Below are 17,118 nucleotides of genomic sequence, written 5' to 3' on the forward strand. Positions count from 1 at the left end.
TTCCCCTGAGGAACACCAGTGTTTACCTGTGAGAAGAATGAGAGCAGGAAGCTACTCTCTGGTCCTTGACCAAGGAAGGAGTCACAACTGGCCTGCTTGTCCATCACAGGCCCACTGTAGCCAAGACCACTGCAACTGCAGTTATCATTCTGCTTAACATACCTCCAGGGCTGGACTAAACCTCAGGGGCAGATAGAGCCAAGACAGATTTCTTAAGCCAAAGAAATTGTCTTAAGCAACCCAGCAGCCAAAAAAGAATGAAGAGCAGCCAGAACACCCAGAATTAGGTTAGCTTCTACTGTAGTCATTGCTAGAGGATACAGCAGACAACTTTAATAATAAACACTCACTCAAGGAGATTCTATTACAGCATAAACAGGACTTTCTGGGCCTAAAAAGCATTATTTTGAAACTAAATAATTCAGTGAAAAAATGGAAAGAGAGAAGAGACGCAATTGAGAATCCAATTAATGTTGTGATAATCAAGCTGAAGACATATCTCAAAACAAAGAACAAAAATTCTGGTTTAAATAAAGACTGAAGTCATCACGTTGAAAAGGTTTACTGAGTTCCAGGCAGGTTGAGAAAAATAAATAATATATAATATATAATACATACATCAATAATATATCTATTCCTAAAACTGGTGAGTTTTCTGAATTGCAAGGACAAAGAGAAAATCTTACATGCTTCGGGACAAAAGACAAAGTATCATCTGCAACTGTGGAAGCCTGGAGATGGTAGAATAATATCTACAGGGCATGGAAAGAAAAGAAGGCAATCTCAAAAGCCTACACTCAGCCAAGATGCCATCCAACTCCCAGAGTAAAAAGAAACCTGTTGATGAATATGGGATGATTTAGATTATATATCCCACGTGTATCTCACCTGAGGAAAATACTAAGAAAGACCATTTCAAGCTAAGGGAATCTCAAGAGAAGATGAAAGAGTGAGGAGCAATGAACCTTGACACACATATTGTTATATTGTATTTAATTAATTTATTTATTTATTTTTGGCCACGCCATGCAGCATATGGGATCTTAGTTTCTCCACCAGGGATCAAACCCGTGCTCCCTGCATTGGGAGTGTGGAGTCTTAACCACTGGACGGCCAGGGAAGTCCCATATTGTTATATTTTAAAGAAATAGTGGCAGAGAGGTTGCAAATGTGTAATGTAAGTGGAAAATACAGAGTCTCAAAACTGAAGACGCTGACGACACATATGGCAAGTGAAAAATCTAAAAATAGTTAAGAATTAAAAATACCAAAGGATCTCAGCCAATAGGAATTGGGCACGGGTGCAAAGTAAGGGAATTATTTGCATCCTAAAGCTCTCCTTTAGTGAACGAGGAAGCAAAAACATGAGGATGAGGAGAAGGGCAATAGAACACTTTAGTATCTTGTTTTTATATAATAGTAGAAAAATATCTACTTTATGAGTAGGAGAAATTAGAAAACAACCTCCAGTGCAATGGCAACGTAAGTAAGAACTAAAATGAGGGCCATTTGCCAGGAGAGTTTGGACAGAGTCTCCGTTTTATCCCAAGGGATCAGTTTCTTGGCTCACAGCATCTGAACAGCTCAGCCTGAAGCCAGGATGCATGTCTAGCCTCCAGCTCAAGAGTGTGAGGAAAACCTGCTGGAGAGCCAGAGAAGCAGGATGCGTGGAGCACGAACTTTGGAGTCAGTCAGAACTTGATCCCAGCCAGCAGTCTGCAACTTTGTAGCTTGTCCTTATCTGTAACCCTTCACAAGGTTGTTGTGAAATGGGGTGAAATAATATGTGAATATGCATGCTGTGCCTAGTGTAAGTAGCTATGCTACAGTAGTGATTTTTATTTTTATTATTGTTCTTATTATTTGAGGGGATTAGCTCAGCCTGTGCAGATGGTCTGGAGCCCAGGGGCCCGCTGGACTCAGCTGGTTAGCCAGGGACTTCGGTTTCAACACCCTGACCCCTGTTTTAGCTCTTCTCTATGTGACTTTGCTCTGTAATTCCAAAACCACCCTCTCATGCTGAGATCCAGGACATTTCTGGGATTAAATCTCCTGCCTGGAGGTAGACTGGACTGGCTTTTTGGAGCTCTGTTCACTTGATCAGTTTCTTTACATTTTGTGAAGTGATGATATGGTAAAGGGAGTCAAAAGAGATGATTGTATGAGTATTCTGAAAAAAATATCTGAAAATTATAAAGTAAAACAGTTCTATATTTTCGACCATTTTGAAGTTAAAAAAAAAAAAAATTGAAGTTGGGTTTGACCTGCCCAGACTAAAAGTGAAACGTGTAAATTAAAGATAAAAATTTTCCCAACTGGGGTCACTGCAAATTCCTGCCGATGTCTGGTCTGGGTAAAGAAAGAACGTGTCAGACTCAAAACTGGACTTAAAATATTGTAGATGGGAAAAAAAAAACTTGATGGTATTGCAAACAAGGGATGGATTAACACATGCAGACAAGTTTAAATCTTGGAGAAAGATAAAGCATAGCAAAATAAGGAGAACTAGCTTTTCAGGCAGCCTTAAAACCACCCTTAATGATTTGCATGGGGATTTTTTTTTTCCAAAAGAAACTAATTTAACAATTCTTTCCATCATGTGCCTAAGAATTAGACTCTGTTATATCTACTTCGCAACAAGCTAGTGACCCAAATAGATTAAGTGAATCTTCTTATATGTGGAATTTTTTTTTTAAGTGCAACTCATAGAGAGTAGAATAGTGGTTGCCAGGGCCTGGGGGTGGGAGAAATAGGAAGAGGCTGGTAAAAGGACACAAACTTTCACTTGCAAGATGAATAAGGTCTGAGGATCTAAAGTATAACATTGTGACTGTAGTTGATAACACTGGATTATACAACTGCAATTGGCTAAGAGAGTAGAACTTAATTGTTCTCACCTCCATGTGGCCCCCACCACAAGAAAAGGTAAATAAATGAGGTGATGGAGGTGTTATTAACTCAATGGTGGGAATTCTTTCACAGTGCATAGATACATCAAATCATCATGTTCTACATATTAAATACATTATAATTTTACTTGTCAATTATACCTCAATAAAGTTGAATAAAATTGTTATTAATAGAATGAATTAAATAAATTAAGCGAATCTACATGTTGCTATCTTGGCAATTCACACAGAATTGGCTGGCTGTCCCTGTGAAGCAACTTCACTGACTGCATTCATTTTCCTCACCCCACCTTACTCATGTTTCCCTTCAGGCTGTATTCTACTGATGGCAGTGCAATTCAGTTTAATAAGAGAATTAATATGAAGCAGATCAGCTCATAAACTTTATGTCCCTATGAAACTACCCCAAATCAAACAATTTTATCTTTACGAGATACATTTCTTCCTGACTTGTCTGTGGTAAATACATATTATCCCTCCTCCCTGGAGCCTGGTGTTGATTACTTGCTCCCTCCAGCCAATCCACGGAGGATTCGGCCTGGCCAATGGCTCCTCTCTTCCTTGGCTTCTGTCCTTTCAACTGCCAACTCCTACTCCAGATCTCCCTGTCAAGACTGCTGCAGAGGCCTCTAAAATGACTTTCCTGTCTTTACTTCTCTCCTTCCCCCAACCCAACTCACACCAAGAACCGGGGAAAACTTCCTAAAACCCAGCTCTGATCACATGACTCTTCTATTTGGGTCACTCTCCATTGCTTTCAGAATTAAGCCCAAAGTCCTCAGCGTTTGCCCTCTGCTTTTTTCCTCAAACTTCCACTTCCACCTTGCCCTCTAGTCAAATTGGATTCACAATTTTCCTAAATAGTAAAGGTTCCTTAAATGTATGTGACACGGGGCTTCCCTGGTGGCGCAGTGGTTGAGAGTCTGCCTGCCAATGCAGGGGACACGGGTTCGAGCCCTAGTCTGGGAGGATCCCACATGTCGCGGAGCAAGTAGGCCCGTGAGCCACAACTACTGAGCCTGCGCGTCTGGAGCCTGTGCTCCGCAACAAGTGAGGCCGTGATAGTGAGAGGCCCGCGCACCGCGATGAAGAGTGGCCTCCACTTGCCGCAACTAGAGAAAGCCTTCGCACAGAAACGAAGACCCAACACAGCCATAAATAATAAATAAATAAAGGGGGAAAAAAAAGAAGTTCTGCTTATAAAAAAAAAAAATGTATGTGGCACGGAAGGTTGTGAGCCTTGGCTATTGTGAGACTTTTCCCTTCTACAATATATTATCTTTCATGTCTCCCTGTGAAGATCCTACCTGTCCTTTAGGCAGAGCAGCTTCTCATTCTCAATTTCCACAGTTCTTGGTTTATTTCTTTCATGACATTTACCATTATTTTCATTAGTGTGACATTTATCGCGTGTATGTGTGTGATATACTCCTGTTCAGGATGGAGGCTGTGTTCTATTTGGATTTGCTGCAACTGGCCACACAGGTCTGGATGTCTGTTGAATGAATGAATAAATGAATTCATTTATTGAATTGGGTTTTGCCAAGGAAGACTTTCTTTCTGCAACTTACTTAACCTCAAAGTTTAGTTTCCTAATAGGGTTTCCTGAAATTTGGGCAAAGTTTACTGCATTATAGATAAAGAAAGTATTCATTATAGATAAGCAGGTTTTACGCATATGGGTACTTTTTTTTTTGTTCTACTGGTGACAATCAGAATAGCCAACTTAGGGTCTGCCAGTGATACTATATGTCCTACTGGCCAGGAGATGATTTGACTGGTGTGGGGACAAGTTAGTCCAAGGTCATGTAAGTACTTGTGGCTGCCAGGCTGTATTCTGTAGACAAGGTGCTTGTTGCAGAGGACAGGGTACTTCCCAGCAGGTGATGATGCTGGCAGACTAGGGCAGGTACCACTGGCATGTTCCAACATGTGCAGAGAGGGCAAGGATTTCTTTGTAGTGCACTTTCCTTATGTATACCCATGCATAGAAAAGATACCTCTTGATTCTTCAGTTAATGGAAGTCATTAATGCCTTCAGTACCTCAAGCTCTCTGGCCAAAGGAAGACCTTTGTCTGCTCCTGCCAAGTTGCTGGTGCTCACTCTTCCTAGATAGCACATTTCCATGGCTGAAATGGGCAGCCATGGGCACTCCTGCCCAAATTGGGGGGATATCTCCCTCGTTTGCTGCCAGTCTAAGGGCCTTCCTGCTGGGGTGATAGTGTACTGTCCTTGAACAGAAAGCAAGAACTCAGAGGAATCATCTCGTTTTGAGATGATATGATGTCTCTCAGAGTAGAACTGTACCTTTTAAATGTCCAGGTGTCCTCTGGACAGTCTGTTTATCAGGGACATCACTGTGAGGGGGGTAACATGGAGGGGAAGCAGTAACTCTGGTGGAGACTGAGCAGGAGTGGATGGGACATTGTCCTTCTCTGATGATTAGGCGTAAATGACTCTTGGGTTGATCCCCCAGAAAGCACTGGTTGTCACAATGCCCATGTCACCCACTCACACCTCTGGCTCTTAATACAACATGCTTCCTAGAAGTAAATCCTTTCTCCCCAGCCTAAAAAAGCTAGCCACCATCGATTGGGCATGAGATGGGGCGGAATTTTCCCACAAAGAAGGATTTGTGCCAGGGATTCCACCCAGGGTTTCTGGTATCATAGACACTAGAGATCAAGGGACTCTTTAAAGACCTCTAAATCCTGCAGATTAAAAAAAAAAATCAGCAGTGAGGTTTCTCCCCTGATGAAACAAAACCATTATTGGAATTCCAAGGTATAAAGTAAAAATGCAAAGCCAAGCTGGTTTGGTTGCTGAAGGAGTTGGGGGTTGAGGGGTAGCTTAATCCCAGATTATTAGCCTATCCTTTCCCCCTCATTAAATCTTTGGGTCTGGGGAAAATCCAGGTATCCCAGGGTTTAAATGGAGCACAGTATTTAAAAATTCCTTTAATTGAAAGATGAAGAAACGAAGGCCCAAAGAAGTTAGAAGCCCAGTACAAGCTGGGAACAGAGCAAGGTCAGAAGTCCAGGTCTCTTGGCTGAGTGTTCTTTCTATTCCTCCTAGAACAGGGTTGTGATAGGAGAGCAAAGTCAAAAGAGAAACAGACTGAAATTCAGAAGAATTATTAAGAAATAGTTTAGGCATATGTGTCATAGCAGAAGAAAGTCCCAAAAATGGTAATGAGAGGGGTGTTTCTTCAAGTGTGTTCTGTAGACCTTCTGCATCAGAATGTCCTGGATTTCTGGGGAAAGTTGTTAAAACTGTAGATTTCTGTGTAAATTGGTACAGCCTCTATGGAGAAGAGTATGTAAGTTCCTTAAAAAACTAAAAATAGAGCTACCATATGATCCAGCAATCCCACTCCTGGGCGTATATCCGGAAAAGAGGAAAACTCTAATTCGAAAAGATACATGCACCCCAATGATCACTGCAGTACTATTTACAATAACCAAGACATAGAAGGAACCTAAGTGTCCACTGACAGATGAATGGATAAAGAAAAAAGAATGAAATTTTGCCACAAAAAAGAATGAAATTTTGCCATTTGCAACAGCGTAGTTGGACTTGGAGGGTATTATGCTAAGTGAAATGAGTCAGACAGAGAAAGACAAATACTGTATGATATCACTTACATGTGGAATCTAAAAAATATAACGAACTAGTGAGTATAACAAGACAGAAATAGACTCACAGACATAGAGAATAAAGTAGTGATTGCCAGTGGGGAGAGGGAAAGAGGAGGAAAGATAGGGGTAGAGGATTAAGAGGTACAAACTACTATGTATAAAGTAAATAAGCTACAAGGATATATTGTACAGCACAGGGACCATAGCCAATATTTTATAATAACTATTAATGGAGTATAACCTTTAAAATTTGTGAATCACTGTTGTACACCTGAAACTCGTATAATATTGTACATCACTTATACCTCAATTTTAAAAATTTACATTGATATCACATATGGAAACAGCTTTAAGAGACCACTATTAGCCACCAAGAACACTCTAAGCCCCACCCAGCTATGGTTCCACGACAGCACTCTAGGCTGGCATCCCCCTCTGACTTCTCTGCAGTGGGCTCCAGAAGCAAGGAAAGGAAGAAGGGGGAGAGAGAAATGGGACAACAGCTGTTGTCACCAAGGTTGAGGAGAGCACATGCAAGGCAACAAAAATTTGCTTCAAAGGCTCATAGAATGGCAGTTGGGAAATGCACGAAGATTCAGAATCCAGAACAATATAGAATCGTCCTGAATCATGCCCACAATGCTGGAATTATTGGAAGAATCAGGAGACTCCATTATAATGTCATATGATTTCTAGTTCCTGCTTCGTGAATCTTGTGCCTTTCTACCTTAGGATTATACTGTTGAAAAAAATAGTAAAATGTAATCTTCTCTTTTTTTAAAAATTTAATATCAATTTTCATGTCTTATATTTGCCTTTGACCAAACATTGAACTGTATATCTACCTGAGTTGGACCTTACTCCTTTTGTGGGATGACATCACATCAATATCTCATAGCATGATTTTCCCAAGTGTAATATACATCCACTGATACATGTGAAATTATTTTAAATGGTACATGGACAATTTTTAATAGTTGATTAAAAGAGTACTTATTTTTCATGTGTATCAGAAAAATGTATAATTAGCAAATCAAATCCCCGATTTCATCGGAATTTTTGCTTAGGACAAGGTTAAAGTAGAAAAAAGTTTAAGAAACATAATAAACCCTTAATGTTAATATGGTGGGAGGTATGACATTCCTGTTTCCCAGTGGAAGTTGCTCGGCAGCACTAACTGCTCCTGGGGAAAGGTGCGTGAAGGAAAAGTGGTTAGGGAGGAGGCCTGAAGTTTTCCAGCTGGACCAGCGCCTAGATGAGTGACTAAGTGTAATCAAGGAGTGAGATATTAGCAAACACACCTGGCTACTGTCCTGAAGCCATATGCACCAACCAACATGATCAGAAACAAAGCTGATATTTTCAACTCTGTATGTCTGACTCCTAAGAATATCTCTCAACTTGTTCCAAACTCAGGCCTGCTGAAACTCCCACAGTGTGTGCAGCTATGAAAGGAATCTCAGAAATATGGGCGTGTAAATTCCATGAAGACAGTGAACATGGATTTAGTTGATATCTGTATCTCTAATCTCCCAGCACATCCCAGTTATGATGACTGAGTAACAAATTACCCCCAAATATGATGGTGTAAAGCAACCATTTGTTATGCTCATAATTTTGAAGGTCATGAATTCAAACATGGCACAGAGGGGACGGTTCTTCTTTGCTCTATGATATCTGGGATTCTCTGAAAGCTCATTTACTCACATGGCTGGCAGTTTAGGCTGGCTGTTGGCTGAAGACCTCAATCCCTGTTCTCATGGGACTCTCTATGTGATCTTTCTGCATGAGCTGGTTTGGGCTTCCTTGAAGCATGGTGGCTGGGTTCCAAGAGTGAGTGTGCTGAGAGAGAGAGAGAGTTGAGAGAGAGAGATTAAGAACAGGTAGAAAGGGACTTCTCAACAAGAGAAGCCACAGCAATGAGAAGCCGGGGCACCGCAACCAAGAGTAGCCCCCGCTTGTGGCAGCAACGGGGAGAAAGCCCGCGTGCAGCAACGAAGCCCGTGCACAGCAATGAAGACCCAGCGTAGCCAAAAAAAGAAAAAAAGAAAAAAGAAAAAACCAGGTAGAAAGTGATAGCTTAGCCTTGGAAACCATGCAGCATTACTTCTGCCACATTCTATTCACTGAACCAGGTTGGAGGAGAGGAAATAGGATAGGTTCTGGAAGAGCATGTGGGCCCAGAAGTACTGCTGGAGCCATTCGGGAAGATATAATCTGTCACACAGAGTAGCAGGTTATAAGAGAAATTGTCTTCCTCTTACTAAATTTGTATAATTGCTGTTGTAAGAATATGCTACAATTAGATCATTGCTTATGATATTGTGAGTCTATGTAACCATTCCTCTGGATTGTGTATCAACTCTGAAGAAGGTCTGTCCTTTAGCATGAAAATAAGGAAGGGGCTGGGGTGGGCACTGAGGCAGATGACTAGGATGAGAAAGAGAACAAAGCATTCAGGACACCACTGCCCTGTGGTAGAGGATATGATGGTACTTGGCCCGTGGGGACAGGCTGTAATGTAGGAAAAAAGAATTCAGAGAAGATATTGGTGAAATTGCCCTAGCACGATAGTGACTTTACTGTAGGATCTGGATCTTCATATTAAAAAACTTTGTATTGTGTGCAATGTGTTTTCTAATAAAGTATTTTTGGCCAATATTTTATTATGAACAATTACAAACATATAGCCTAAAACAATCTAGCCTATTTGTAATTAATTAGAATTCAATATTTGTTTACAGATCTTTTTTGAGGTAAAAATTTAAATTTATTTTAGTATGAGTTAACTTCTCTTAGTATTGAGATAGCACCATGTTCAAGAGATTTGAGCTTTATCCTTGCTCAGGCCAACATGTTGACGAGGGAGCAGCATTCCCTGGGACTAAGCTGGGTGGCGGCAACAGGAACTGGAGTGGAAGCATCTCATGGAAAGGCAAAACTTGAGGGCACAGAATAAGACCTGCTTGGCCTGGTGGCCTGCCTCACCTGGGTTGCTGCCCAGTCACTGGGTCCAAAAAACAACCTCTCACCACCCTGCAGCTCTAACCTTAGATCACCACATTCTATTATATATATTCGTGATGAAGCTTCCAGACCCCACCAGCATGATTTTGGATCCTAGTCCTTGTAAAGTGATGCCTAGGTATTTTTGAGAACATGCAGGATGATATCTTGTGTGTGTGTGGGATAAATTCCCTTTGTTCCTCCTTGCTGCCTTACCTACTGATGCTGCCAATGATTCTTGAAGATTACTGGGTCTTGGTCCCATCACTGTATCCCCAGCTTTGGCCTCAAGGAGAGGACACCACGGCCCCTTTTCAGACCCAACCCAAATCTTCCTTTGATCCTCATGCCACCACAAAAACTAAGTTGAAATGAACAAGACATCACTGAAGGGTTGGGCACAATGAAATGGACTGTATATAGTACAGAGCCTCATAGTACTGCTAGAGATGGGTTCCTGAGACCTCAGGCTCAGACCTGCTCTGAGGTCCCTTAAAGGGCTGTCTCCTGCCTCCACGTGGAAAAAGCAGCCCTGTCCCCCTACAGAAGTCCCCAGACTTGTGCCACATTTTACACTCTTCTGCTGGGGAAGAAGAAGGAACTTTTCACCCCTTTTTAGTCAGTGGCCCACCTTCTCTTTCCCTCAACCAGAATCTGCCTCGTCCCAGAATGGCTGAGAGAAAACAGACACTCCCTTCAGGAAAAGCCTGCCCTACCCTGTCCCCCACCCCTGTCCCCAGATACGACCTGGCCCTCTGGGTCCAGCAGGACACCCACAACAGAAAACAGTCCAACAGAAATACCTTGCCAAAGTCTGGCGTATTCTGTCTGGTGAGGAATGCCTGCAGAATGACTTCCAGCCAGTCCAGTTCCTTTCCACCGTCTCCTGCAGAGTGAGGTGACCGTGACGGTGAGGCTGTCTTGTCCCTCCTACAGGTCTCCGCAGCTAGTCTCCTGTGGCCCCCAGCTTGACCATACACGCTATACAGACAAAAGATCCACTTGCTCCAAAGTAACAACAAAGTCTGCAAAGACAGAAACCAAATTTATATGACACCCAGAGCATTTAGCATATTTATGTCAACACCTGTAGAGAGAGAAACGATAACACCACAGTTTTCCTAAAAGCAAAGATGTAGGGGCTCCTTGATTCCTTGCTTGTATTTATGTTATTAAAAGACTGTCTGAAAATACGTTCCAAGAACAAAAAGTTAGCCTTTCACAAACATAAATTTAGAAAGTTCTAACAATTTTTCAATCATATTTTTCCCCAAATTTCTATTGTCCTCAAAGTTTCTAAAAATACCAGGGTGTCCCATAACACTTATTTATCTTCTACCTGACAAAGATTTGAAGGCTTCCCATGATTCACACGTTACAGGTGGTAGTTAACTACCGTATTTGTTGATGATGATGCGCATTTTGAACTTCTGATAAGTGCCTGTTGTCTGCCAGGGACCAAAAATGACCACTGTATAAGCTGCCATAATGAGGAGGTGCACATTTTCAGAAGGAGGCAAAACTAAGTGCATCTCTCAGCTCCATAGTCAGCAGACACCCACCTGATCCCTGTGAAACAGGAGGGAGGCGGGCAGGGCACAACCCTTTATGAATTACAGAGCTGTTGTGGATATGACGGTAACTAGTTAGAACCTACAAGACCCAAGGTGGTGGAAGATTCAACTCCCAGCAGACCTTGAGCCTCATTATACACTCACTGAAATACATTAGCATATGCTAAAGGACGTGCCCACCAGCGCCATGACAGTTCTATGGCTGACCATAAAAGGCCAAAAAGTAGATGGTGACCTAATTCCTGGAAATCCCTGCCCCTTCCCTGAAATAGTTGGAATAATCCTCCTATGAAATCACCCAACCCATAAAAACTAACCGCCCTATATTTCGGGGTCTCTCGCCTTCTGAGATGGCCCACACTCTGTCTGTGGAGCGTGTTTCTTCCTTGGCCGCTCTCACTTTCAGGAACGACCCCATGCTCTGGGGCTGCTCTCACATTTTGAAATGAACTGCATTTTGTCTATGGATTGTGTATCTCTCTAAATAAATCCACTTCTTACCTATCACTTTTTCTCTCACTGAATTCTTCCTGTGACGAGACATAAAGAACCTGATCTTCATTAAGTCCTGAGACCAGGTGTGTGATTTCAATTAAAAGACAGTGGGTTCAAGTCCAAATCTGGGTTTTGGCTGGGTTCAAGTCCCATCCCATGGGTTCAAGTCCCAATCTGAGTTGTGTGGTTTCACCTGGATGACATTGTCCTCTGTTCTTACACTATTTGTGCTCTTTTGCTCATGATTTGGGTCTTTTCTGAGTTAGAAACCCAGGTGTTCATAGCAGTTTCTTGCCCCAGAGTCCTGGACTGCAAGTCTATGAATCTGAACCTAGCTTGAAAGAAAATCCTTTTGACTCAGCATTCAGCTCACAGCAGCCTGGCTCTTATCCAACACCGGAAGCTGTATTACTTTATTTTTCTGTGAATCAAATTAATTCCAACTCTTGGCCAATATTCTACCGTACTGGTGGGAAACTCACTTTTAGGTTTTTATTGGAGGCAGTTCCTTCCCCCACTCAGGATTACACAAGAATTCAGGAAGCTTATGTGCTGCTGAGAAAGTAAATACTTCTAGGCTTCAGTTTATCTTTGTAGTCACTGATAGGCTTATTGCTTAAAGCTGTATTGTCCCTGGAAAGATCCTGCTCTGCGCTAGTGATCAGAGTCTAGCCTTCCTAAGGGCACCATAAATCCACTCTTCTCAAAATACTTCCAGGGAATGGGGCATAAGCTCTTCTAAAAGAAACCATGTCCTTTTCCATTCAGCTACCATCCACAGTCTCCACCATACCCAGCTCCTGAACACTCACCATAGTCTCTTCAATCAGCTTAGGCTTTAGGCTTTTGGGGAAAAAATAAAATAAAAAAGGCCAGGACAGGTTGTTCTGAAGTTCCTTCTTTATCCCCTGAGGCAAGAGAACTCAAAGGCAGACACAATCAGAAAAAAAAAAAATTTCAATGGCCCATATTCTTTCCAATTTCTGTAAAGTAGCAAAAATAAGACACAAATTATACTCTGCAAAAAAAAAAAAAATTGTCTTCCTACAACTCAATACAATATGAATTAGCTGGGCCCACTGAAGGGGACTCTGTCTTAGGGGCTGTCCAGTGCCTCAAGAGTCTGTTATCTGGTAGTAGAACAAACACAAACAAATTCCTATAACCTAGAGCAGAATGTGGTAAATGCTATGTCAAAGAAAAACTAATCAGTTGATCTAAGGAAGAAATGGAAAATTTTATTTGAGCCAAATATGAGGATTATAACCTGGAAACAGCATCTCAGAAAGCTCAGAGAACTGTTCCACCCTTTAGAAGTGAAGGCACAGAGATTTCCCTGGTGGTGCAGTGGTTAAGAATCCACCTGCCAATGCAGGGGACACGGGTTCGAGCCCTGGTCCGGGAAGATCCCACATGCCACAGAGCAACTAAGCCCGTGAGTCACAACTACTGAGCCTGCTCTCCAGAGGCGTGAGCCACAACCACTGAGCCCGCATGCCACACCTACTGAAGCCCATGCGCTCTAGGGCCTGTGCTCCGCAACAAGAGAAGCCACCGCAATGAGAAGCACGTGCACCACAACAAAGAGTAGCCCCAGCTCACCACTAGAGAAAGCCCACATGCAGCAACGAAGACCCAACACAGCCAAAAGTAAATAAATAAAATAAATAAATGTATTTAAAAAAAAAGTGAAGGCACAGTTAGAGAAGTTTTTTGAGACAGAGGGCTGTACTTTAAATGTTGTATTATCGAGTTTACACAATCCAGATCTAAGCCTCATCGTGGCCTCTTACAAGATCAAGAAGAAATGTTATCTTTTCAGTTATCTTGTTGATGTTAGGAGAATGTTGCTCTTTATAGTTGAGCAGGCATTTCTGCCAACGGGGGAGGTTTGGCTGATGCATGATGCAGATACACAATGCACAGTAGCGGGGAGAGAGGAGGCCAAAGGGCAGAGAAAATTTTTTCTGTTAAAATTTTTCTTGTCTTGCCATAGAATGTGAATTTTATTTCACAGCTACAGAAAATGAAATTCTATGGAAGCCCAAAGATGGAGGGATTCCCTCTCCCTGGGGTACTTCTGAAGGAATTGGTATTTGAGCTGGGCCTGAGAGAAGGAAGAGTTGCTGTTACCCTCAGAAGGGAGGGTACTGGGACAGACCTCATTTTAGGCAGGAGACAGGAAAACAAAGTCAGTGAGGTAGGAAAGTGTTATTTGGCCAGAGCGCAGGGAAGCCTAAGATCTGAATGGAAAATCTGGCTCAGCTGGGGAGGAGAAGGGGGCTGTTAGAGTAGGAGACGGGCAGGAGATACATGAGGTGTGGTCCCAGAAGAAGCTGGAATGCAGTTCTAACAGACTTATGCAGTCATATAGATCTAGGAATGAACATTAAGAGAAGGATTTGAGTAACTCACAACGGCAACGCCAAGACCCCAACTCCTCAGTCTGATGTTATACAGGCCGGGTAGGAGTGATGGGGTAGTGCTGCTGCTGGGAGAGCATGGTCTACCAACTCCTAATAAGCCCTGAAGAGAAATGCCTGATCCTACCTCTTAGTGACTTTCTGGTCACTTTAGAATATGACAGTTTTGACACCTTTTGTTTTCAACTTTAGGATTTAGCTAGAGTCTGGGACAATGAAAAAAGCCCACTTGCCTCCTATAACATAAAGCTGTACTTCTGGTGGAAAAATGTTATTCATGGGTTAGAACTGATGAAGGATATTTCCTTATTGGAGGTTTCCTTGGAGAACACTCATAAGTCTATCCGTAAATTCCTGTCTTTGGAGTGATGGGGTATGTTATAAGTTTCATTAGTAAGTGAAAGAAAAACAGCTAGCGTTGAATTGTTTAAATTAGTGTTATCAGGGGTAAAAAGGTGATGGTGATGTAGTTGCTATGATCTTTCATTCATTCCTTCATTCATTAACTCAACAACTATCTGTTGACCTCCCAAGTAGTAAACACCTGTTGCTTTTATCTGCCTAGCCTCTAGTCTCCCCTTTCCCCTTTCTTCTCATAACGGAATTCTGATTTCCCTTGGTGACCTTGCCCCGCACACTAATCCATTTCATTTGGTGGAACCGGTTCCATCCCTGACTCCAGAGACAAACAGATGACTCAGGCCAGGGCCGAGCTCATATCCTGCCGTCCATAGTGACACGGTCAGGGATGGGCATATGAGGCAAATCAGAGCCCACATAGCTAAATCCATAAACTTCTATGGAAAGCTTGTAGAGAAATAACCCCTTATTCTGCCAAAATTGAAATGGACATTGTAAGCCTGGAGATACTGGGAATCATCTTACACCACAAGGGTAGACTTCAGGGTCAGGAGATGCGGAGAGCAAGGTAAGAGTCCTGAAAAGCTGTTTGAAGCTTTTGACCCACCCTTGCCTGAGGACTCCCTGGACTTGACAGTTACATGAGCTCATTTTGTTCCAGTCAGTTGGGTCACATGTTGTCACTTGCAGTTGAGTGAGTCCTAATCAAAACAACCTCGAATACTGGTCTGGTGCCATGGGGTATAACTATGAACATAGTCCCGAAGATTATAACCTGTGCTCTGTCAAAGAAGTAGGAATAAAGCACAGCTCGCTCCCAACCTTTGCTGACAGAATAATTAATTGGATCCACCTGGGGGAAAGACAACTCTTTACTGTCCCGTTCAGCCTGAGTACCTCCTGAGTATTTATTTATTTATTTATTTTTTAACTATGAAGTCAGGAACCAGTTGACAGATTTCAGACAGGAAAGCCACAGAATCACCATTGCGTTGTTAACTTTCTGTCCCTGCTTAATTGTTTTTCTCTTCTGCCAAAGGTTCAACGTGTCCCGGGCAGAACCAACATCTATTTTGGTTTTCCCGTTGCCTAGCAGTGTGTCCTTGGGTCAACTATTTTATCTACATCTGCCTACATGTCCCCATCTCTGAAATGGGGAGGGGAGAAATAATATCCCTGTCTCACTTTAAAGGATTTCTCTGAAGTGACAATAACATTTTTCTATATATGCAAAAGTCCAATAACAGTGAAAGGATTAAAATGTATATTTAAACAATCCATGCAAACCTTGTCTTTATTTTGAATTGGCTGAATAGCCTTAGATATAGTGGTATATGCTGTCAAATATTTAACAGACTCTCTTGAGGTAGAGAATTACATACTTTGATTTGTAGTATTGACAGGTTGCCACAATGTAAATATTCCCATTATGGCCAATTTTAATCTACCACTCAGCTTGTGAAATTCCTCAATATCAGCTCCCACGGGGCTGTGTGAACCTGGCCCGGCACAATGCTGCTCTGGGACAGCAGTTAACCCTAACCTCACCTGCCTCATTTTCCTCACGTATCAAAAGATTTGTTTGACAATATGCTCACTCAAGTACATTTCATCTTCGTGATTCCATGCTAGCATTATGTTTATCAGTTAGATGAATCCTGCATAAACTCATTATAATCATACTTCCATTCACTGAAAGGTGCATCATAGTGATCTATTGCTGTAATGACACTTTTTTCTTATGACATGTCCAGGAGGGCTCTTGGCATGGAAGGCTAATCAATGTTCAATTGCATTAGATTACTTTCTAGTTCTATATTTCTCCCCTTCATGTGCAAGGAATTTTTCTGGTTGCACTTTTAGGTAAATATACATCCCACTGCAGCATATGATATACAGATTTAAATATGTCAAGCAGATGACCATCTCCTTGAGCTTGTATAAGGATATCCCTTAGACTACTGATTTAGGCTTAAGTCAGTGCTCGAAACCACATTCAGTAGATCTCAGTCTCTGAGATTCTTTACATCTCTTTGTGAATTACTTAAGAAATAAACAAAATACCCCTCATTGAGCAACCTGAGGCATGTTTTCAAATAGCACATAAAGCCATCACATCTTCAATCATTCAAAAAGTCAGTGACAAAAGCAAACAAAAACCAAATATCAGGAATGCATCAGCTTTCCTATCAGCATGGGCAGAATCCTAAATTGATCATTAGTTTTCTCACGAACACAGGGCTTTCCTGTTTGTGATAAGTAATCTCTGTGTCAAGCTTCTGACAGTTGGAGGCTTCAAGAGCACACACCTGACCAATGAATAGGTGGAAGTGGCTGAATTGAAGTGATGACATCAGGTGACAGCTTTTGCACTCAAGTGGTCCTCTCCAGCCAGGGCAGCTTGCCATGACCTTCCACTATTACCTCATTTTTGGGGGCTGAGTTATCTTGGTTGTTTTGTAATAAAGACATGTCAACTGATATTTGTGAAATGACGTCACATACATGGTTATTCATTGCAGAATTGTTTGTAACTGTTAAAGGTTGGAAATCACGTCAAAGTCCATCAATAGAGGACTGGTGGACTAAACTATGATACATTCATACAGTGTAATACCATGCAGCCAGCCATCAGTACAAAAGAATGAGGAACTGTTTATATTCGGATATGGAAAGATCTTCTTATAAGTGCACCATATGGACTTTAGAATG

This window comes from Balaenoptera acutorostrata, chromosome 2, assembly GCF_949987535.1.
Source record: "Balaenoptera acutorostrata chromosome 2, mBalAcu1.1, whole genome shotgun sequence".
NCBI lineage: Eukaryota > Metazoa > Chordata > Mammalia > Artiodactyla > Balaenopteridae > Balaenoptera > Balaenoptera acutorostrata.